The 25740-nt window shown below is 36.0% G+C and overlaps 1 protein-coding gene across 1 annotated transcript in view; it reads left to right on the forward strand.

Moving 5' to 3' along the window:
* PTPRD (protein tyrosine phosphatase receptor type D) overlaps positions 1-25740 on the forward strand; it is a 2174486-nt gene that overhangs the window by 507798 nt on the left and 1640948 nt on the right. The gene's annotated exons all lie outside the window — the stretch shown is intronic.

Genomic DNA, 25740 nt, shown 5'->3' on the forward strand with positions numbered 1-25740 from the left:
CCATGTGTACTTTAGCGTAGCTCATCAAATCCCTTCTGCTACTCTGGTTCAGAAACATTCGCTGAATGCACGTGGTATGCAAGGAACTCACAGGAGCCCACTCTTTACTCTAAATCAGATCCGGTACAGAAGGATTTCTGAATAGCCTCAAAGATGGACAACCTTACCTTGGCATCCATGGCTTTAGGAAGGTCAGAGAAAACAACATGGAAGTCAATTAAAATGTAGTGTGATTGTGCATTCTTTTTTTTTTTTTTTTTTCTGGAAAGACCATCAAAGGATTCATCAGTCTCAAAAGTTCCCAAAATTTTAAAAAGGTTAAAAATACTATTCCTCTGTCAGTTTTAGAAATTCCAGAGATCCAAACTGAGCCAATAACATCCTGAGTAGACAGGTACATACAGAGGGTCTATATTGAGCCACATTCTTTGATTTTTATGTAATTTATTTTTTCTGGAAGTGGCACGGCTTTGGGCTTGGACTGAAAAACTGTAAGCTATTTTGCATTGCTGTGAGTATTATTGTTATCTAAACACTCTCAGGCCACCAAAGGAACCTGCAGGGATGAGCAAGAAGCCAAATGGCCCATGTTATCAAACGGTGTATAAGTAGGCTAGTGAGAGGACCCAAATACTTTCTGATGCCACAATTCAGTCCAGTAAACTTAGGGCAGAGTTGAGTCGGCCATTTGAATACCTGCAGTTGTGGTGGATATCTGAAACACCTACAGTGGGCTCCTGAATACAAGATCTGGCACAGTTTGTGACAACTCACACTAGGTAACGTTTCACTCTGTAGAATATTTGATGCTTATAAAGAGGGTTATCAATATCACAATATTTTATGTACACTTTACCCTTTATTAAGAATGACTGGAAGTTCTCTTTCATTCTATTTTCAAGCTATGCTGATCTTAAAAGTTATTAGTTCATTAAAATTGTGAGAGTATTAATGTATATTTTAATAAAATCAGCAATTGAAAAATCTTTCAAAAATCATCTAAACCCAATAGAATGTTTCACACCTACTTTATCATAAAACCATCACAAAAATGAGTGGAGGATAAAGTTAATAGAATCTAGCTGAAAAAAAAAATCTGGTTCTTGCCAACGGGAAACCTTTTAGTTCCTTGACTATTGGCAACCGTCAATGATGGGGAAATCTGAGGCTGTGGAAAGCAGAGTGATGAGGCTTCTTCTCTCATGGTAGAAAGAGCTCTGGACTCAAAGTCAGAGGAACTGATCTCCAACCAGTAGGCTGCCATGTTCCAGATCTATGGTTTTTCGCAAATCACATAAATATTTTGTGACTTGAGGTTTTTTTGTGGGTTTTTTTGTTTGTTTTTGTTTTTGTTTTCTTCTTATTATTGGCTAAAGTGCATACCTATTTGGATTTCTTTAATTTTCCTTAATGCCCTTTCTCTATCCCACAGTCCCATCCAGGATACCACATTTAGTTGTCATGTCTTATAGGCTCCCTTAGCTGTAACTGTTCTTCAGACTTTCTTTATTTTTGATGACCTTTACAATTTTGAGGAATACTAGTCACATATTTGGCAAAATGTCTCTCAGTTGGTATTTGTCTAATGTTTTCCTCATGTTAGTCTAGGTTCATGGGATTGGGGAGGAAGTAAAGTGCCATTTTCATCACATCATATCAAGGGTACATACTATCAATGTCAGTTGTAACTGTTGATGTTAATCTTGATCACCTGGCTAAAGCAGTGTTTGTCAAGTTTCTCCACTGTAAAGTTATTCCATTTTCCTCCTTTCTACTGTACTCTTTGTAAGGATGTATCACCTAAACTTAAGGAGTGTAAATCTATGCTCTATTACCTCAAGAGTGGAATATCTTAATAAATTATCTGACATTCTTCTGCATGAAAAATTTCTCTCTTTTCCTTTATTTATTTATTTAATAATTTATTCATAACAGTACGGACACATGGATATTTATTGTGTGGCTCAAATTATTTCAGCTGTGAAAGTTTTTTCAGTTGGCTCCTGTGTCCCTTTGACATATTCCCATCACTGTGGATCTTTTTTAACACTTTCTTTTTTGGCACTAAATGATGCTCTTGGATCATCTTTTATATTTCCTGGCCCAGTCTTACAATCATCAATTTCTCTAAGCAGTCCTGGTTTCTTTTACTGGAGAATGACATTTGAAATCAAGATTTGGGTGCTAAATATGCTTATTGTGAAATATTTTTATATGTATTTATCTGCATCTATATTAAGCTAACATGAGTTCATATGGATATCTCTACCTCTAATACATTACCACATGGATCATTCTAGCCTCTTGCCCTTGCTAATCTATAAAGTTCTACACAAATGGTGAGTGATCTGGCTGTCACTATTCTCCATCTAGTTAATTAATTACTCGATTCCATTATACAAGTATTGTGGTTTCTGAATTGCTAACACATACACCTGTGGGAAACAACTTTATCAATTATAGTACAGTGTTTATGTGCAGTTTCTTTTTTTGCCTTTAGTCTTAGAGACTACATTCATTTCCAAAGTTACTTAGGTCAGCACCTTCCCCCTCCCCCCACTCCCTCCAACAAGGCTGTTTTATAATTTGTAATGCAGTTAGATTTTTTTTTCATAGGCTGCACTCCATTCTGGTATCCCATGACCATGACCATGACCATCTAAATATATATAAATATATATATATATATATATATATAAATACAAATATATATATATATATATATATATATATATATATATAGTTTTTTAATTTTCACAAGTTAAGGTTCACTTTTTATGCTATAAATGTCCATGGATACTGACAAATGCATATTGTCATGTATCCACTATTACAGTATTACTGTACAGTTTCACTGCCCTAAAATTCTATTACAAGCTCTTCCTAACCCCCTCTCCCTTAACAGAAACCCCGTGACAATCACTGATCTGTTTACCATCTCTATTGCTTTGCCTGTAACCTTTTCAAACTGGCTTCCTTCACTCAGCAATACGCATTCATCCATGTCTTTATGTGGCTTGATGGCTCATTCCTTTTTACTGCTGAAATATTCCCTCATATGGACATCCCACAGTTTGCTTATCCATTTACCTATTGAAGGGCATGTGGTTGCTTCAGTTTGGGGCTGTTATGAATAAAACTGCTATAAACACTTTTTGTGCAGGTCTTATGTGGATATATGTTTTCAAATCAGTTCATTAAATATCTGGGTATGTGATAAGTAGATGTATAGACCTAGTTTAGCTTTGTAAAAAAATTGAAGAACTATCTTAGAAAAGGGATATATTATTTCGAAAACAGTGAATGAGAGTTCTTGTTGGTTTGTGTCCTTGCTAGTGATTGGTATTGTCAGTATTTTTTTTATTTTAGCAATTTTAATAGGCACATAAAAATAGCTCATTGTAGTTTTAATTTGTATTTCCATGATGGGAAATACTGTGTATATTTTCGCATGCTTAGTTTACATCTACATACCTTCTTTGGTGAGTTATCTGTTCACATCTTTTGTCTGCATTTTGAATGATTTGTTTGTTATTCTTGACTTTTAAGACTTCTTTGTATATTGTGGATACAAGCCCTTTATTAGGTATGCATTTTGCAAATATTTTCTCCCAGTCTGTGGCTAATCATATCCTTCTCTTAATAGTATCCTTCACAGAGCATAATGATTTAGTTTTAATAATGTACAACTTATCATTTTTTTCCATAGGTCGTGATTTTTGTTATACTTAAAAATTCATCACCAAATTGAAAGCCACATCAATTTTCTATGTTTCCTTCTAGAATTTTTGCCCTTATATTTTGCTTTATATTCTTTTTGCGTTAATTTTTGTGAAAGTTATGAGGTCTCTGTCTAGGTTCATTTTTTTTGCATATTGACCTCCAGTCGTTCCAGAATCATTTGTTGAAAATGTGTATTTTCTCTATTGAAGTACATTTACATCTTTGTCAAAGATAGGGCTCTCTATGCTGTCTCATTGATATATGTCTATTATTTACCATTACCCTGCTGTCTTAATTATTGTAGCTTTACAATACATTTTGAAATTGGATAGGGTGAGTCATCTAACTTTGTTTTTCTTCTTCAGTATTGTGTTAGCTATTCTTTGTCTTTTGCCTTTCCATACGAATTTTAGAATTGGATTGCCATACAAAATGGCTTGCTGAGATTTTCATTGAAATTGCAATAGGTCGTTAAGTCTATAGATCTTTAAGAATAATTGACATCTTGGCAATATTGAGTATTCCAATCCATTTGCAAATGTAAAAAATATCTCTTCATTTATTTAGATTTTCTTTGGTTTATTTCATCAGTTTTGTAATTTTCCACATACAGATTCTATACATCTTTTGTTTGAATTATGACTGTGTATTTCATTTTTTGTGCTATTGTAAATAGTATATATATATTTTAATTTGAAGTTCCAGTTGTTTATTGCCAGTTTGTAGGGAAGCAGCTAATTTTTGCATATTGACCTTATATCCTGTTGCTTCTATGCTCAATCATTAGTTCCAGGATTTTTTTAAAATAGATTCTTGACTTTTTTTTTCCTAATCCACAAAATAAGAGTAATAACAATTCTTGCCTGTTAGCTTAGTTTAAAAATTAACTACAGTATCATATATGGCAGTGAGCAACACAGAATCACATACATAGTAAGAATTTACTGCATAGTAACTAAAAATTTAATTTCAACAAGAAACTTTGACATAGAAACTGTCTTCATAATCCGTTTGAAAAAATCCTAAGTAATTTTTTTTTAATTCCCTAACTGCTTCTGTTATGAATGAAAAAGTAATCAAAGAAGTATATAGAAATGTGGTTCTATGGTCTCTGTAACTGATTGTCTTTTTCTTTTTTTAATTTGAGACAAAGATAATATTGTTAATGCATGTGTGTTTTTAACTGTTCTTGGTGTTACTTTCTGTCACAGAATTTCTTGTGTAAAAAAAAAAACAAAACTGAAATCTTTCATATAAATTCATGTTATTATACTAGATTTTATCTATAATACTACGGAGATACCAAATCCAACTCAAAGGAATTACAATCTTTAATTAATTTCATTGAATGGGAAGTACACATAAAACTTAAAAAAAAAGTCACAATCCTTTCTTTGACCTTCCTATTTCTTTGAATCACAATTTAAACAAATAATGTATTCAGCTGTGAGGGAATAGAAGAGCTTGAAGAACTGTATAGAGGCAAAAATGGTACAATGAAGAAAAGTGTTGAATGAAGAGATGGAATGAAATAAAGAGACAGTGTGATGCCTGAGCCAGAAGAGTAAATGTGCAAGCTGCTCTCTGGACCCAACTGACCCAGATATTACTCCTATAATAGCAATTTCCATTTTTATTGAGCAAAAGAATCACTCTTTTTGTTTTTATTAACATTTCACATTCCCAAACTTTACACTGGAAATTTTGATTCAATAAATGTTGATTTCTGTCCAGGAATCTGAATTTGAACAATAATCAGCGTGTCTGTAGGACATATTTTGAGAAAGTTCCCTTTATGGACTGATTTATGTTCACCCCAAATTCATGTTAACCCTAATACCCAGTGTAGCTATCATTGGAGATAGGCCTTTAGAGAGGTAATTAAGATTAAACGAGGTCATAGGTGTGGGAACCTAATTTGATAGGACCTTTGTCCTTCTTAGAAGAGGAAGAAACACCAGAGGTACATGTGCTCAAAGAAAAGTCCATGTGAGGACAAAAAGAGAAGGTGGTCGTCTGCAAGGCGTGGAGAGAGGCCTCAGGAGAAACTAAACTTGCCGGCACCTTGATCTCAAACTTCCAACTTCCAGACCTGTAAGAGAGTAACTTTCTGTTGTTTAAATCTCCAATTCTTTGGTATTTTGTTATGGCTGTCCTAGCAAACTAATACAGTATCCTAGAGATTTATTCATACTATGTGTCCGTTATATGCTAGGTATTTTTGATATGTGTGCTGAGCACTAAATATACAGGATTCCTTCCTGTATAGAAAACATAATATAGTGGACATTAATTATCAAAAATTATGGAGAAAATTTAGGAGAAAATTAGAAAATTTTAAGCCAACAAGATAAAGAAACATCTCAGCTTGTTCATTTCTCAAGTGATGTCATAATCGTCATGGTGTATGTTTTCTGATTCTTGATTACCACTGTTCCTTTTTTTCCCTGAAACAAAGAACAAGAGTCATTATTTCTTGGAAATACCACAAATTAGAAAAAAAATTTAATTAGGCAATTGGGATCTTCCTTTATTGAAGGCAAAAGCAAAGCCCCAGTGGATGATTAGTTTGAGTGCTAAGCCAGCCACCTAATCAAACATTTGCCAGACTTTCACACGCTAAGTCTGGTAACTGCATCTGGTCTTGTGAGAGAGGGGAAAACATTCTCTCGAGAGAAATCCTGGGAGCAACGCCACTAGAGCTATTCACAGCTAACAAATTGTCAGGAAGTTTGGAGTTGGTATGTGGAGGAGAAAATCCAACTTCAACAGGGAGCCTGGCATAATATAGCATCACAATCCAGAAAGGGGCTAATGTTCATGGCATGATTTTTGCAGGTGCTCACACTCCTGTGATTGCACTTGAGTATCACAAAGGGAGTGTCTTGTTTACACTCTGTTGGTAACAAGCCTTGGTAACTTTGCTCCTTTCTCATAGTCTGGGATTTTTCCCACTGGGTTACCGTCTCCAGCCTGCTCATGTTCAGAAGGTCAGGGCAGATGTCTTATCTCCCTTCTTGGACAGATAGATGGAAGTTGTACAATGTGCACAGGGCTAGGCAATGAAAGCCATTTTGTAAAGAGATGAAGGTTCTAAACTTTGGATGATAGAGCAAAACCAAGCTGCCAAATCCAAATGGCTGAATGGGAACTCACAGTCAAAACAGGAAACACACACACACACACACACACACACACACACACACACTACTTTTGCTGATGAGCAAAGATTATACTGATAAACAAAGTGGTTAAAAAGAAGAAATAAGCCTAACTTGAAAGAAGTCTGAAGGCAGACTGCAAATGCATAGGATGCCTTTTATTTCAGTTACCCCTTCTTTATGGATTAGCTGGATGTATTTAAAGGGATCAAAAATACAAAAGCAACATGTATGTTAAACAAAAGTGCAAAAGGGGAGAGCATGTTTTTGTGCTCATTTTTCCTGGAATTTCATGCTATTTCCACTGTTAGTGACCTTCCCTTCTGCTCCAACTTGGTCATAGAAATGTGTGTTCCAAACAAGACCCGTGTATATGCTGTCTACAAGAGACCCACTTCAAACCTAGGGACACATACAGACTGAAAGTGAGGGGATGAAAAGAGATATTCCATGCAAATGGAAATCAAAAGAAAGCTGGAGTAGCAATTCTCATATCAGACAAAATAGACTTTAAAATAAAGACTATTACAAGAGACAAAGAAGAACACTGCATAATGATCAAGGGATCAATCCAAGAAGCAGATATAACAATGGTAAATATTTATGCACCCAACATAGGAGCACCTCAGTACTTCAGGTAAATGCTAACAGCCATAAAAGAGGAAATCAACAGTAACACAATCATAGTAGGGGACTTTAACACCCCACTTTCACCAATGGACAGATCATCCAAAATGAGAATAAATAAGGAAACACAAGCTTTAAATGATACATTAAACAAGATGGATATAATTGATATTTATAGGACATTCCATCCAAAAACAACAGAAGACACTTTCTTCTCAAGTGCTCATGGAACATTCTCCAGGATAGATCATATCTTGGGTCCCAAATCAAGCCTTGGTAAATTTAAGAAAATTGAAATCATATCAAGTATCTTTTCCGACCACAACACTATGAGACTATATATCAATTACAGGAAAAAATCTGTAAAAAATACAAACACATGGAGGCTAAACATTACACTACTAAATAACTAAGAGATCACTGAAGAGATCAAAAAGGAAATAAAAAAATACCTAGAAACAAATGTCAATGAAAACACAATGACCCAAAACCTATGGGATGCAGCAAAAGCAGTTGTAAGAGGGAAGTGTATAGCAATACAATCCTACCTCAAGAAACAAGAAACATCTCAAACAAACAACCTAATCTTACACCTAAAGCAATTAGAGAAAGAAGAACAGAAAATCCCCACAGTTAGCAGAATGAAAGAAATCATAAAGATCAGATCAGAAATAAATGAAAAAGAAATGAAAGAAATAATAGCTAAGATCAATAAAACTAAAAGTTGGTTTTGAGAAGATAAACAAAACTGATAAACCACTAGCCGGACTCATCAAGAAAAAAAGGGAGAGGACTCAAATCAATAGAATTAGAAATGAAAAAAGAGAAGTAACTGACACAGCAGAAATACAAAGGATCATGGGAGATTACTGCAAGCAACTATATGCCAATGAAATGGACAACCTGGAAGAAATGGACAAATTCTTAGAAAAGCACAACCTCCAGAGACTGAGACAGGAAGAAATAGAAAATATAAACAGACCAATCACACACACTGAAATTGAAACTGTGATTAAAAATCTTCCAACAAACAAAAGCCCAGGACCAGATGGATTCACAGGTGAATTCCATCAGACATTAAGAGAAGAGCTAACACCTATCCTTCTCAAACTCTTCCAAAATATAGCACAGGGAAAAACACTCCCAAACTCATTCTACAAGGCCACCATCGCCCTGATACCAAAACCAGACAAAGATGTCACAAAAAAAGAAAACTACAGACCAATATCACTGGTGAACATAGATGCAAAAATCCTCAACAAAATACTAGCAAACAGAATCCAACAACACATTAAAAGGATCATACACCATGATCAAGTGGGGTTTATCCCAGGAATGCAAGGATTCTTCAATATATGCAAGTCAATCAATGTGATAAACCATATTAACAAACTGAAGGAGAAAAACCATATGATCATCTCAATAGACACAGGAAAAGCTTTCGACAAAATTCAACACCCATTTTTGATAAAAACTCTCTAGAAAGTAGGCATAGAGGGAACTTACCTCAACATAATAAAGGCCATATATGACAAACCCACAGCCAGCATCGTTCTCAATGGTGAAAAACTGAAACCATTTCCTCTAAGATCAGGAACAAGACAAGGTTGCCCACTCTCACCACTATTATTCAACATAGTTTTGGAAGTGCTAGCCACAGCAATCAGAGAAGAAAAAGAAATAAAAGGAATCCAGATCAGAAAAGAAGAAGTAAAACTGTCACTGTTTGCAGATGACATGATAGTATACATAGAGAATCCCAAAGATGCTACCAGAAAACTGCTACAGCTAATCAATGAATTTGGTAAAGTAGCAGGATACAAAATTAATGCACAGAAATCTCTTGCATTCCTATACACTAATGATTAAAAATCTGAAAGAGAAATTGAGGAAACACTCCCATTTACCATTGCAACAAAAAGAATAAAATACCTAGGAATAAACCTACCTAGGGAGACAAAAGACCTGTATGCAGAAAACTATAAGACACTGATGAAAGAAATTAAAGATGATACAAACAGATGGAGAGATATACCATGTTCTTGGATTGGAAGAATCAATATTGTGAAAATGACTATAGTACCTAAAGCAATCTACAGATTCAGTGCAATCCCTATCAAACTACCAATGGCATCTTTCACAGAACTGGAACAAAAAATTTCACAATTTGCATGGAAACACAGAAGACCCTGAATACCCAAAGCAATCTTGAGAAAGAAAAACGGAGCTGGAGGAATCAGGTTCCCTGACTTCAGACTATACTACAAAGCTACAGTAATCAAGACAGTATGGTACTGGCACAAAAACAGAAATATAGATCAATGGAACAGTATGGAAAGCCCAGAGATAAACCCACGCACTTATGGTCACCTTATGTTTGATAAAGTAGGCCAGGATATACAATGGAGAAAAGACAGCCTCTTCAGTAAGTGGTGCTGGGAAAACTGGACCGCTACATGTAAAAGAATGAAATTAGAACACTCCCTAACACCATACACAAAAATAAACTCAAAATGGATTAGAGACCTAAATGTAAGGCCAGACACTTTAAACTCTTAGAGGAAAACATAGGCAGAACACTCTATGCCATACATCACAACAAGATCCTTTTTGACCCACCTCCTAGAGCAATGGAAATAAAAACAAAAATAAACAAATGGACCTAATGAAACTTAAAAGCTTTTGCACAACAAAGGAAACCATAAACAAGACGAAAAGACAACCCTCAGAATGGGAGAAAAGTATTTTCAAATGAAGCAACTTACAAAGGATTAATCTCTAGGATATACAGGCAGCTCATGCAGCTCAATATCATAAAAACAAACAACCTAATCCAAAAATGGGCAGAAGATCTAAATAAACATTTGTCCAAAGAAGATATACAGATTGCCAACAAACACATGAAAGGATGCTCAACATCACTAATCATTAGAGAAATGCAAATCAAAGCTACAATGAGGTATCACCTCACAGCAGTCAGAATGGCCATCATCAAAAAATCTACAAACAATAAATGCTGGAGAGGGTGTGGAGAAAAAGGAACCCTCTTGCACTGTTGGTGGGAATGTAAATTGATATAACCACTATGGAGAACAGTATGGAGGTTCCTCAAAAAACTAAGAATAGAACTATCATATGACCCAGCAATCCCACTACTGGGCATATACCCTGAGAAAACCATAATTCAAAAAGAGTTATGTACCCCAGTGTCCATTGCAGCTCTATTTACAGTAGCCAGGACATGGAAGCAACCTTAGTGTCCATCGACAGATGAATGGATAAAGATGTGGCACATATATACAATGGAATATTACTCAGCCATAAACAGAAACGAAATTGAGTTATTTGTAGTGAGGTGGATGGACCTAGAGACTGTCATACAGAGTGAAGTAAGTCAGAAAGAGAAAAACAAATAACCATATGCTAACACATATATATGGAATCTTAAAAAAATAAGGTTCTGAAGAACCTATGGGCAGGACAGGAATAAAGATGCAGACATAAAGAATGGACTTGAGGACACAGGGAGGGAGAAGGGTAAGCTGGGACAAAGTGGGAGAGTGGCATGGACATATATACACTACCAAATGTAAAATAGATAGCTAGTGGGAAGCAGTCACATAGCACAGGGAGATCAGCTCGGTGCTTTGTGTCCACCTAGAGAGGTGTGATAGGGAGGGTGGGAGGGAGACGCAAGAGCTAAGAGATATTGGGATATATGTTTATGTATAGCTGATTCACTTTATTATACAGCAGAAACTAACACACCATTGTGAAGCAATTATACTCCAGTAAAAGAATAAAATAAAATAAAATAATATAAAATACTCTACAGGGAAAAAAAAAAGGAAATGTGTGTTCCATTGTAGTGGATTTAATATGCACAGTGTTAGAAAGTGCATTAATAGCTCTTGTGATTACATTATTTTTAAAGTATTGGCTTAAAGGAGCTGAAAAAAGTGAAAGAATATGTCTTTGGTGGTTGAAAACAGTCACTTCTATTTTACTTGGGTCTGTAGAATCTGCATCGTTTCTAATTTAGTCTCATTTTTATGTAGATGAAATTAAATAGTTGGTATGTGAAAGGGCATGGAGTGTGTGGCAGACTAACTCAAAGGAAAAAAGAATAGCATTGATGTCAATTATACTGTATACCTTTATCACGTTATTATTTATAAGATACTTAAAGGTGGATCATATTTTACGTTACTCACCTTGAAGGCAACTAAGATAGGGTGCTTACTATATTTCCCTTTTCATGATCATAAAGCCAAGGCTTAGCAAGGCAAGTGTTTTCTATTACCTTCCCCACATTCAGTCAACCGAGTGGCAGGTTTGGAACTTAAACTGAGTATCACATATTCTCAGTTCTCATCTGGTGTGCTTTCTCCTATGTCTGATTGCCTTTCTCATAAAGCAGAAGCAGCTCTGTAATTGATAGTGTTCCTGGAAAGTGTTACTAATTTCAATGGACCGGTTGAATCCATTCCTGGTTACCAAAGCTGGAAGACCTAGAGCAAAGGGACCCAAGATCATATCAGAAATATGAAAGGAAAAAGTTTGAATTGCGATCCAGTTTGTGCTGGAGTCAGCTGGTACCAAATCCCAAGAGCCAACTGATAACATCTCTTCCCAACTCCATGTTCAGTAGCTTAAAATTGGTCATGGTGGAGGCAGGGAAATACGCAAATGCTATATATCAATACAGTCAGGACTTTTTCATCTGGAGAGATAGTTAAATAATATTTATTAGCACATTGGGGTAGGAGGTGGACTATGAGTAGAAAAAATATGGTCCTTGGAATTAAAAGGACTTTGGTTCGAATTCTGGCTCTACCATTAGACAGTAGCATGTCTTTGGCCAAATTATTTGTCCTCTCTGAATTTCCATTCTCTCCTAAGTATAAGCAGCTAATAACCTCCTTGCAGAGTTTTAGGATTAATGATCATGTATGTAAGTGTTGACAAATAAAAGGCAGTCACTTTTAGGTTTTATTATTAGCATTATTAGAAACCTCACTGTTTCTCTTTTTGTGACAAATTTCCACATGAGTAAAATTAAAATCACGTTAGTGCTCTGTGGAAAATGTATGACAATGAAGAAAAGATTTTTTAAAAATGGATAAAAATAATAAAATCCATTAGGCTCTTTAGAAACAGGTACCATTATGATTCCAGCTATTTACTGTTACCACATAATACAACAGAATATACAATCCAGCTAAGAGAGAGCTACTTTTGCCAAATTGAAGTAACAGGAGGTAGATGGTACTGCTCCCCTCCAAAGGATCCGTGGATTTATAAATTGGTTGGAAGCATAGGGTTTTGGTTATTTTGTTTCATGATTCACAGCACCAAGCCCTGCAGTCCTAATTTTATCCTGGGGCATCCATTCAATACTTGCTTGGAGAAAATAGTGCCACCAACCGTGTCCTCATAAGCACTGCCAAACATACAATTTTCTTTTTCCTGTTTGGAGAGCAATACAATCTAAAGAACATCTCTGAAGCCGAAGCTATTTTTTTTCAGGCAGACAACCCAACTCTTGTATCAAAGTGAGAGTTTTCAATGAGGAGTGAGATTTCCATAAGAAGCATTTTACCCCAACATTCAGGGACTCGAGGAACATAAGACAGTACAAATACTATGAAATCATCAAGAATATATGAGGCAGTAAACACAGTAGTGGTGAAACAAGCAACAATCCAGAAGCAAAAACATGCACACAACAAGAGCAAGACAATGAAAACTTGACTTTGTTTAGTGGAAGTGCCAAGGAACTTAACTGCTCTGGATGTCACGGACATAGAGAAAGATGGTGGCCTTTCAGCCCTTCAGGCTCATTGCATTGAAGAAGTTTAAAGGAAACTACAGTTCATGCTAATGCCATACAGAACAAGCCACTAAGTGGGAAGTCCTCCCAGGGAGGTATGATTTCCTGTGGAAAATAACAGCTTTTAAACTCCCCCATTTTCATCTTATTCCATGAAAAGAGCTATTAAATATCAAGCGAGTCAAAGTGAGTCATATAGGTGATTACGTGTATATTTTTTGAAACCTGGTAATAAAAATATAATGAATGGCTTTTATTAATGAGATGGTTAAAGGGTCTTTCCTCAAAAGAAAATGAGATATAGAAACATGACTGTGGATGGGAAAGCCATTGAAATGGGTGTTAAATTTGCTGTTGCTTCTTTGTATGCAAATGGAGAAACATATTCACAAGACAGAGGTTTAGGTTCTGAAATGTGAGGTTATATTGGTAACAAGATGTGCTTTGTTGTCACCTTTTTAAAGAGTTGTACCCAGATCGTTGGCTGACATTCAGAAGGAAAAGTATCCTCCAGAATTGGCAAAAAGACCAACAGTTCTTTCAACAGACCATTAGCATTACTGGGAACAACTATTTCACTTTAAGTTCCAAGGGAAATGACATTTTGCTAGGAGATGTTAACATCAGGAAACTTAAATATTTTTGGAGAAAATGTAGTTACTTATGTGCGATCTCCAAAATAATGTCTTATGGAAATTTTGCATTTGTTTCATTTGCTTTGTGATACCAATAACATCAAAGGACTACTAATAAATAACAAATTAATCTGAAATAGAGACCAGTCTTCCCAACTCCCCAAATGGAATTGGTCATGATGCATTGCCCTTAATCTCTTAATCACTGATGAATGCTTTCTTTCCCAGTTTTTCAGGGAAAACCTTTAAGGAAAAATCATGGGCCGCCTTCATTGCTTTGTACCTTGATTGGATTTTGAAATCCTTCTACCTGTGCCTTTCAGCTCTTCTTTGATAGAAGGTATTTGAGAATTGCCTTCATGAGCATAGCAATCTGTAAATTCTTTAAAAGAATATTTCCTCTCAGGACCTGGGAAACTCAAATGTATCAGACCAAAAGTTTGATTTTATTTTTAGTGAAAATGGTAGAGCAGTATAACAAAAATCAAATGGTCTAGTGGTGCAAGCAAACAGAATAGGCCTTCTCCCAGGAAAAAATCCTAATGGAGTTCTTGCTTCAGGCATGAAAAGTAAAGCCATCTGAGCATGACAAAGCTGCATGGTATTTTGTGTTTTGTTGAAAATCAGACTTTTATAGGGCTCATGGCCAAGGACAGAAAGCAACCATGGGTCCACTGACTAATGCTATGCAACTCTGCACCAGTTACCTTGGATTAGAGTTGTGTTCTCAGGCAATAAATATGTGCAAACTGGAAATAATGATTTTTCTGGATCCCTGCAAAGCATTAAAAAAAAATCCAAATCATTGCAGAATATAGGCAGAGGAATTCATTTGAAAATTTGCAGAGACACTGCAGCATTCTAGGGAAGGCACATTTTTGTGTATATTTGGAAACATCTTTTTATACCTAAGTGGATTTCTCTGGTTCTTAATTAAACGTTACAATTCAAGTCGGCTATTGGCTGCATAAACTCTAAGTTTGAGGGAACTAATTGTGGAGCTATAATGTCAGTTTTAGCATTCTGCTTTAATATGTAGGACATTGGCCTAGACCCATGAAAAAGCAGATCAAGCTTCTTGTCCCATGGTTTTTGTGAACTAACTGCTTAATGTCTTTGAAGCTCATTTCTTATTTTATAAGAAAGAAGATGTTCTAGGGAATGATGAAACTGAACCTACTCTGAGCTTCTTGGAGAGAGTCAAGCTTATAGAATTCCTGATGATTTTTTTTTTTTTTTGAGTATCATTAACAGCAACCCTATGACTAAAATGAGATTGAATTGACTGAAAATAAAAAAAAAATACAGATATCAAAGATAAATACATTTCACCCCGTATTCAGAGACAAGAGAGAACAGGAAGGTGCCATATATATATATATATATATATATATATATATATATATATATACATACATATATACAGTATATAGTCTTATCACATTTTTAGTTCATTTTTGAGGTCAGCTGGGCTTTGGAATATCATTCAAATTCGGCAAGAATTTATTGTGCAACTCATTAAAGTTCAGTACTCTTCTGGGCACAGAGGTGATAAGTTAATACAGCATGGTCCTGCCTCACAAAAGGCTTACAATAGTCAGCAATAAATATTTAAATAGCTTACTGTTCAACAAGGCAGAATTAAATAAAAACCACTTGAAATATAGAGAATTTTTAACAAACAAAGAGAGAGGACTAATTCTGATGAAGATGAGCATTAGACAAAACTTGAAAAAAAAATCTGCTAAGTTATACATTGAAGTCTAAAGAAGATCTCACTAAGTGAAAAATAAGGGAAGGACATACACTACCAGCTGAAAAAATAAAAAAATAAAAACCCAGAAACATCCAGAAAACTTATGAAGGTTTAAGGAACAGATTTGGTGTGTTTTTATTATCATCGCTATTGACAGCTGTGAAAGGATGTTTTAGTCATAAGATTGGCTAATAGTAGATCTTTTTCAGCTTTTAAAGTTGAGGACTATCCAATGGAAGCTAGAGATTCTGAGGTTTTTGTTGTTGTTATTGTTTTTAAAGTACGGCTATCTACGATAGATTTTATTGGCAGTCTGATTTTCTCTCAACTAGATGGTACTGCTAGATTGCAAGAAATACAGGATACTTTCCATCCACCTTCATACCTCAGGTCCAGTATCTGAAAATTATGGCACTTTGTTGACAAAAATACCCAAAAAAATAATAAAAAAAAAAAACAAAGCAGAAGGCTGCAAATGAGATATGAGTTTGTTTGGGTTCTTAGGAATTGCGATTTGGGAGACACAAACGTGGGTAAAACTGAGAGTGTTCCAGGGAGGAGAAAGAGTCAGGGGCTGATAAAAACAAAAGCTACAAGGTTGTTAAAGTTGCCTGTCAAGAACTGTGATTAACTCTGATTCAAGTCAGGAAATATTTGTCCTTAAGGAATCACAAGTTATTTTAGGGTAACGGTCCAATAAGTATCTTGAGTTTCTGACAAATGTTCTAGATACCTTTCTTAGCATGCAATAAGTGGTCAAAAGGTCAGATTCCATCCAGGCTGAAATGTGCATAAGCCATACTTCTTCAGTGGCTTCCTGGGTCCATTTTAGAGAGCTCTCTTAGCAACACTGACTCCATTTTGATTTTTCTTCCACAACTTTCAGACCATAATTTGCCAAATTTTATATATTTATACTCAAGTGTGATGGAGTTTGGAACATGCTCTCCCAAAATATGGCACCTTGGCATATTAAATATTTTTAACTGAAGGAATGTGAGAAATGGCAGGTGAAGGAAGGACCCTGACCTCCCACTTTGCCCCTGAAGCAGAAACCACTTGTGAGAGATGTGCTTCCTGTACTTGGTGGAAAGGAGCATCTTTATTTCCGAAGATAGAGGTAGGCCAATAGGAATCCAGATGAATAGGCCTTGCTAAGTTTCTGCCAATTTACTATCCTTAGCTCATACTCTTTTGTCCTATCACATTTTTCTATGACTTTCCATTCTTCACTAAGCCGAATATAAAAAAGTTTAGGGGCTTCCCTGGTGGCTCAGTGGTTAAGAATCCGCCTGCCAATGCAGGAGACATGGGTTCGAGCCCTGGTCCGGGAAGATTCCCACATGCCGCGGAGTAGCTAAGCCCATGCACCACAACTACTGAGCCTGCGCTCTAGAGCCCGTGAGCCACAACTACTGAAGCCCGCGTGCCTAGAGCCCATGCTCCTCAACAAGAGAAGCCAACGCAATGAGAAGCCTGCGCACCACAACAAAGAGTAGCCCCCCGCTCGCCGCAACTAGAGAAAGCCCGCGAACAGCAATGAAGACCCAACTCAGCCAAAAACAAATAAATAAAAACTAAAAAAAAAAAAAAAAAAAAAAAAGTTTAGGTTTAACTGTTTCTTCAGGTCCTCATTTCCTTATGAAGGCTCCAGTGTCATAAAAAAAGTCTATTAAATAAATGTATATGCTTTTCTCTTGTCGATCTGTCTTTTGTTAGTCCAATTTATAGGATCTCAGCTGAAGAACCTAGGAGGGTAGTAGGAAAACTAATTTTCTCCTCCCCTACACGTGCATATGATGTTCACTTGTTTGGCATTAGAACTAATCATTTTTTTTTTTAAGTATGCAGTATTCGCCATACAATAAAGGTCTCCTCAATTCAAAGATATGAGAACTAAGACTGAAGGAAGATAAATGATTTATCAAAGTTCACCAAACTAGTTAAAGATCTGGATCTGGATCTAAATCCCCCGAATTCCTGCTTTGTTTTTCGTAACTCTTTCTGCTATTGTACAGGAAGAAAAATAATTGTCCCTCTGCCCTTCTAGATTCTTGGCTGAGACTCTCTCTATAATAAAATATTAACGGGAAAAAAACAAACAAACAAGTTTAATGACATGTATGCCTTCCGTATACATGGGAGATACCCAGGAAAACTAACTCCTCAGAATGATCCAAGCTACCACCTAACTATCATCTCCAGCTAAAGACAAAAGAAGATGTTATGGGATGGAGGAACCAGCTGTGGGAGGTTTGCGGGCACAGCACAATAAACAAGGGTAAGGTTGTTATGCAGATTTAAGTCTTGCCTTCACCACTGATAAGAGATTCTAGAGAATTAGTCATCTTCCTCTTCTTGGTACAGAGAGGGAGACACCCTTACAAATGGAGACTTCCCTTTTAAATGTAAATGTCTCTTACAAAAGGGTAACATCTACTTGGTTTTCAGAGCTTCTCCTTTGATATTTCTTGAAAATAACCAGCCTAAAATAATCCTTATGCCAGAGTCATTCTTTGGAGTGGCAAATTCTGCTCCCCTGCCCTACTATACTGTACTAGTCTTTCCTCATCAATAGATGCTTTAAAGACAATTAAACCCAGTTTGGCATTGATAGTAATTATTAAATGGAACACATTTCTTTTTTTTTTTTAACGTCTTTATTGGAGTATAATTGCTTTACATTGTTGTGTTAGTTTCTGCTGTATAACAAAGTGAATCAGCTATACGTATACATATATCCCCATATCCCAAATGGAACACATTTCTTAAGAGAGAGAATGAGATACACTTTTTTTTTTGCTGCTGTTAACAGGTTCAGTTTTATAACCTGAGTACCTTTGTCAGTATGAATTGGTTAAAACTTTGACAGAAGTGGAGCAGTTGAATTTTGCTGAATTTACACAATTCTTCTTTTCAGACCTTGACCTTATTACATACAATAACATATTAGGACACTCACTTTGTTACAGCTGATTGTCTTCACAAGGTAGATTCCTATTGTCCATTTAGCAGAATTTCTCTGCCCTTCAGAAAATCTGCAAATCATATTAATTTAGTTCCTATACTAAAATTTCAAGATACTGCATGGGATTCTGTTTACACAGTTGTTTCTTGACATTCATTCTTAGGCCGATATAATGTTCAAATGGTGCCTACAAAAAAGACATATTATTTCATCACTTTCATTCCCATATTCTCTGAGAATTAACTAATTAGCTGAGGTCAATTGGAAACAGATCTGTGGCTAGAATCTGAGGCATAAAAATGGACATTTTGAGATGGGATGGCTCAGAAATCCCAAGATTAAAGATGTTTAACCACACTCAGCTTTAGGGGAGCATAAGTGGACTAAACTGTCAGGAGAAAAAAAAGAAAAAGAAAATGTATATATATATATATATATATATATATATATATATATATATATATATATATATATATATATATATATGACTTTGAAATGAGCAAAAGGAAAAAAGAAATACTGTCTTGACTAAGGTACCTTTCCCTAAGTGACAGTGGCTACTTTATAACCCTGGTGTAGAAAACTGAAACTGGAAGTGGAAAACCAAAAATAATACAATGATTCATAGAAGAGCAAATGGATTGTGTTTGATGGAATACAATTGATTATTGCCCAGTGGATAGAGTGGTCGTACATCTTTTGTATATTCATTTCAGCATTTGTTATTTCCTAGGTATGTGTAGTTATTTGAATTCTCCTTTGAACTGGTTATAGCATTTTACCTCTCATTAATGAGTTAAGTAAATTGACATATGATTATTTAAAATTGTATGAGAGTCATGATTTTACCTTTTTTTTTCAGAAATTCTTTTAACAGTATGTGTCAGTGATTTCAAATTCTGGTGTGCATTACAATCCCCTGGGGGGCTTGTTAAGACGCAGATCACTGGGACCCATTTTTAGAGTTTCTGATTCAGTATTCCTGGGTAGGGCTCAATAATTTGCATTTCTGGCAAGTGCAGGTGATATTGATGCTGCTTGGTCCAGAAACTATACTGTCGGAACCACTGGTATAAAATCATCATCACCCAGGATGATGATTACAATCCCCCGAAACCTTCACTTTACCTAAACAGAAAGGTATTCATTCTAAAACCTAATCTGCAGCCCTAAACTATTTTCAGGTCCCTATGTGCAAAGAATGTTTCCAGTCCTTTCCTTTTTCCCCCTATGGCCAGATAAATCAGCCTCTTGAATCTCCTGATTTGGGCATTAGTGGCAGTTTCTATTAAGTGATGTGATGGGGAATAGGAAGGTATCATAGAAGACAATATAAGATTCACTCTAGACCAATTATGTAGTAAATTACTCTAGCGTGTGAACTTAGCCTTCAAAGCAACCTCATTCGGGCTGAGGAAAAAGCTACTACAGACAATTATGGGATGTGTGTGATGTTAGAAAGGGGAAGACAGAGCTATTGTTGGAAGAAGAGTATAAATGCTAAGCAGTGTAATCTGAAATAAGCATAAGTGGAACTGTGTTTTCCCATAATCTGAAATAAGCATAAGTGGAACTGTGTTTTCCCCGAGCTTTAGTCTTCATTGCATAGTAAGTCCTTTCCATTCTAACTTTTATGATTCATTTGCTCATTGGGGCAAGTTATCTATTTTTCTTCTTTCCCCTTTCCTGTTGCAGGATATGCATTATCCTTCCCTATTGTGGCTATAGAATTCAATATGCATTTTCATTGTCAGACAGGAGGATAGCAATGGAGAGTAATTAAATGAGCGAACATCTTTTTCCTATTTAAATGAAAAGGAAAACCTGATACCCATGGGTGAACACCATACACCTGACCTAGATGAGACCATTGTTTTCCTTTTATAGTCTCACATTCCATAAAAAAGAAAAAAAAAAAAAAAAAGTAAAAACAATCCTTTTCATTGGTATGCTGATAATGGGAAAAATACACACAGAACTTTCAAATACTTGGAGGTGGCTTTTTAAAAAGGCTTTTGTGAACCTATAAAACATAAGGTAAATTAAATCTAATTTGCATGCAATTTGTCATTTATTGAGAGGTTGGTGGCAATTAAGAAATGCAATTTGTTCTTTAACACTGTGTTTCTCTTTTATGTACATTAAAAAAAATACATTAACACATTTCTGTTATATTCATGAGATTACAATGGTGCACTCTAGTGGACAAACTTGAACACTTGAAATTATGCATTAAATTTTGGTAAGGTTTTCATAATTTTATACACATGAACTGATCTGTATTTAATTCAAACAGAAACTCAGTAATGGCACTTTGAGTAGCTAGAAGACAATGCATTCTTTTAGGGAGAGAGAATTTGTGGATGGAACAATGTCTCTGAGTCGATTTCAATTTTAGAAAGTAGGTTTCTTGGGCTTCCCTGGTGGCGCAGTGGTTGAGAATCTGCCTGCCAATGCAGGGGACACGGGTTCAAGCCCTGGTCTGGGAAGATCCCACATGCCACGGAGCAACTGGGCCCGTGAGCCACAACTACTGAGCCTGCGCGTCTGGAGCCTGTGCTCTGCAACAAGAGAGGCCGCGATGGTGAGAGGCCCGCGCACCGCGATGAAGAGTGGTCCCCACTTGCCACAATTAGAGAAAGCCCTCGCAGAGAAACAAAGACCCAACACAGTCATAAATAAATAAATAAATAAATAAAAGAACGTGAATTTCTAAAAAAAAAAAAAAAAAAAGAGCCAGGTTTTTAAAAAAAAAAAAAAAAAAAAAAAGAAAGTAGGTTTCTTTTTCCCCCCATCCTTTCTTTCCTTCCCCTTCCTTCTTCTTTTCATTTTCTTTCAACCAATAAACCCTCAGTTCAACATTATAAAGCAAATATAAAGTTGGGACCGGAAAGCTGAGGACATAAATGAAATGCGCTATTATCGTCAATTTTAGGGCCATTTTAGGAGGTTTTCACTTTGGCGGAGAAAGCTATTTTAGCAAAAGCATTATGCAGTGGTACCTCTTCATATTACTTAAATGTGAATAGAATATCAGAAACATCTAACATAGAAATTCATAAGGATTTTTTAACTGGTTGATACTCAACACTAATATAAGGAGTAAAAATATCTGTGCACTAACATGAATGCAGTGGTATTTTGAGACAAAGATTTTTGCTTCTGTTATCCTAAACTATCCAATAATGATGCTTTACCTTTATGTGAATTTTCTAAAGCAATTTTTACATTACCTATACTCTTTAAAAATATCCACACGTGAAGTGTAGCTTTTTTTTTGTTTTTTTAAAATTTCTAAACTATTATCCTAGAGTGTTTAACAGATACGGTGTTTTTATGTTTATAATACTTAGAAATTATACGTAATTTGAGAAACAGCAATTTGTTTATCCTCATATCTAATGCTGTATCCATGATTAAAATATTAGTAAAGAAATAGAGGACAAAGAAAAGACAAAGGTATAATCTGTTCAAATACTAAGCACCTAAACTCTCTAATTCAAAGTAAGTTCATCCTTTGATGAATAAAACCTTTTTCTCTTGAACTTTTATCAATTACAGGTGTCATCTAATAAGAGGTTATCAATTAAGAAGAGTCATCCAAGAAACAAACTGCACTCTAAGTGACTTTGCAAATTATCATAGGGAATGGTTAGCACAAGCAACTGCCTTGTTATAATGGAATGGCCCAGTAGCTGCCTGCAAGTGTAACTGTGCCTCCCAGGAGTACATGTAGTCATGTTTCTCTTAAACTTACCCGCAGTTGGTATGTAAATCCTTGAGGAGAAGCCCCATGAGCATTGTTCAACACGGAAGCTGTGAATGTGGGCAGCCTACTGAACATGAGTGTGTGAAGAACATTTCTAATCTCATTCCCTATTCCAGTCTGGCTCAGTCATGAGACTCAACAGACCCTAAAATCCTCTTAAATTTGAACTTACTGCTTCAGGACAATACATAACGCTATTAGCAAGATAAATGAGGCTAATGGAGTTGCCTCTACTCATTTGCTCTCATTCACTTAAAAGAATTGTATTACATTCAACTGAGCAAGTACATACCTGTTCAAAGTAAATGAACTTTTTAATTTTATTCTATTTTATTTCACTTTATTTTATTACTTTTTGCCTTTAAAATAGTTCTATAACAAAAACAGAAAAGGGAACTCCAACCTATCGTGATACAGAGAACCAGATACTGTCCTAGGTACTGTGTCAATTAAAGTTCTTTTATTTCAAATAACAGAAAAAAGCATCAGAAACTTAGCATATCTAGAACCAAATGAGGTGGATACCAGAATAGCTCACAAAACTAAAGAAAGAGGTGCATAACCAATGTCTAGTAAATGCAGGTGCTATGAATGGGCAGGAAATATGAGTATTATAAACTTGTGGACCTTCTTTAAATGCTCCATTAGAGAACTCAGCTTAAGAAGATTTGGTCTCTGGAAAAATTTCAAATTCCCCAAAGAAAGAATCTTATCGGCCCATCTTTGGTCAAACACAAACCCCTTTAGTCAAGTCCCAATGACTCAGGTGACATCAGGAACTATGATGCTCAGCTTCATGGGAATCACTTAGAAGAATGAATGGAAAAGGGATACTGTCAGCAGGAGAAGGAGAGAAGGGATGCTGAGTAGCCGAAACAATTGAATACTCATTACGTTCCGACTCCTGTCTTCTTAGCGCTATACGTATACCCATATCCTGAAATTTCAAGAGTATTCTCGTTTTTAAAAATGTAATTATCTTATGCATAACCCAAAACAAATACACCCTTTCCCAAGGAAAAACAGACTGAAGTCATTCTTACTTTACATCCATATCAATGGCATGGAGCAGGGGTGTGCTTCTTCAGGTCCTGAATTTTTCTTTTACTTGTATTGTAATTTCTTATAGTTATTCTGCAACTTATGAATACAACTCCAAATGTTTAGGGAGAAATTGGTATGAGGATTAATTCTTAAATAGCATAGCCCAACCCATAGTCCCATAATGCTAGTTGCATCTGTACTATGGAGTATGTATTAGGCGTATATTATTTTTCTAAAGTATCTTTTGGTTGACATTTACTTTCTCATTACTCCATGTGGTGCTCCATCCCTATCCCAGGGTTGAACATGAGTACCAGAAAAGCAATAGACTATATAACTTTGCAGAGTTTTTTGATCCTACATGAAGAGAAGACACAAATAGGGACAAATGGAGTGGCCTATGTTGAGGAGGAAAAATAATTTTCCCTCTGCCCTTCTAGGTTCTTGACTGAAACCCCCTATGATAAAAGACAGATTAACAGGAGAAAAATAAACAGAAGTTTAACAGCATGTATTCCTCCTGTATACATGGGAGATACCTAGGAAAACTGAGTAACTCCCTGAAATGGCCCAAGCCAACACCTTAAATAGCAGCTCCAGCTAAAGATAAAAGAAGATGTTGGGGGTTGGGGGAACTAGTTATGGAAGGCTATCAGGAAAGTCATATTAAACAAAGGTATGGTTGTTATGCAGATTTAAGTCTTGCCTTCACCATTGATAAGAGTTTCTAGAGATTTAGTCAGTCAGCCTCTTCTTCTTGGTATAAAGAGGGAGAAACCCTTACACATGAAGATCAGTGTAAACGTCCCTTACTAAGGGTAACTGCTACTTAGTTTTAGAACTTTTCCTGTGTCCGCTGTTTTTTAAAAAATAGTCAGTTCAAGATAATCCTTACACCAAATAATCGTAGTTTGGAGGGGGCAAATTCTTTGCCCCTTTACCTACGACAATGCCTAGCCTCCTAATAAGATTGGATACCTTTAGTTTTTTTTTTTTTTTTGGATACCTTTAGTTTTGATTCACTGTGGATGGGCACTTGAGCACTCAGCCACAGTTAGCAGGAGTCCATTTTGTTAACCCCTCGCCTAGCCTTTGTATTAATTATGGGACTGTGGACTAAAACTGAAAACCCAGACTTGTATAAAATGTAAGTATATGTGGTCTCTTTGAATAACAGGAAATCCAAAGGTAAGGTACTATTATGGGTTGAATTGTGCCCTCCAAAGAAGATAAGTTAAAGTTCTAACCAGTAGTACCTCAAAATGTGATGTGGTTTGGAAATTTGGTCTTTTCAGAGATAATCAAGTTAAAATAAAATTATTAGTGTGGGCTCATATCCAGTAAGACTGATGTCCTTATAAAAAGGGGAAATTTTGACACAGAGACAGACAAATAGGCACACACATAAATAGACACAGGGAGAAGACAAGCATCTATCTACAAGCCAAAAAACACCTGAGGCTACCTACCTGAAGCTAAAAGAGAGAGGTCTGAAACAGATCATTCCCTAGCACCTTCAGAGGCAGAGTGGGCCTGCCTATGCTTGATTTTGGGCTATGGCCTCCAGAACAGTGAGACAATAAGCTTCTATTGTTTTAAGCTATCCATTCATGGTACTTCACTATGGCAACCTTAGGAAACGAACCCTGGTAGAATCTGTGTGTCTTATGATCAGGGGTCTGGTACCATTTCCCTACAGTTCTCTTGTTTCTGTCTTCTTTGGTGTATCAGCTTTGAATTTAGGCTAACTATATCATGTTCACAGGATGATTTTAGCACGATTTCAGGTTTTTTTTGTCCTCAGAAAGACAAGAAGAGAGAAAACTTCTCTTCAGTTATGGAAAACAGTTGTTTGATTTGACTGCCATGTGTTACTTTTGGACCAAGAACGATGGCCTTGGATGCCAGGTGTTGATTGAATTAAGACTCAGTTCCTAAACCAGTAACTGCCAAATGGGGAGAACATGCAGGCATTGCTATACATGTCTAGTCTAATCAGAATCTGCCTCTGCAGTTGGAATTAACACCCTCAATTCCATGGGTTTTATGGGGTGTGGGAGCTGCCAGAAAAGTCCAGCATTCTTGTAGAAGAAACAGGATGATTTCATGGTACTCACTGTATCCTCCGGTCTTTTCACCATGGCAAGCACTAGAATAGCTGGAAGCTAAGATTAAAGGCCTCTTCTACAGTGGAAGCCTTCTGGTGACCATTTAATTAGATATA

The sequence above is a fragment of the Balaenoptera musculus genome, chromosome 6, assembly GCF_009873245.2.
Source record: "Balaenoptera musculus isolate JJ_BM4_2016_0621 chromosome 6, mBalMus1.pri.v3, whole genome shotgun sequence".
In the NCBI taxonomy this organism is placed as follows: Eukaryota; Metazoa; Chordata; class Mammalia; order Artiodactyla; family Balaenopteridae; genus Balaenoptera; species Balaenoptera musculus.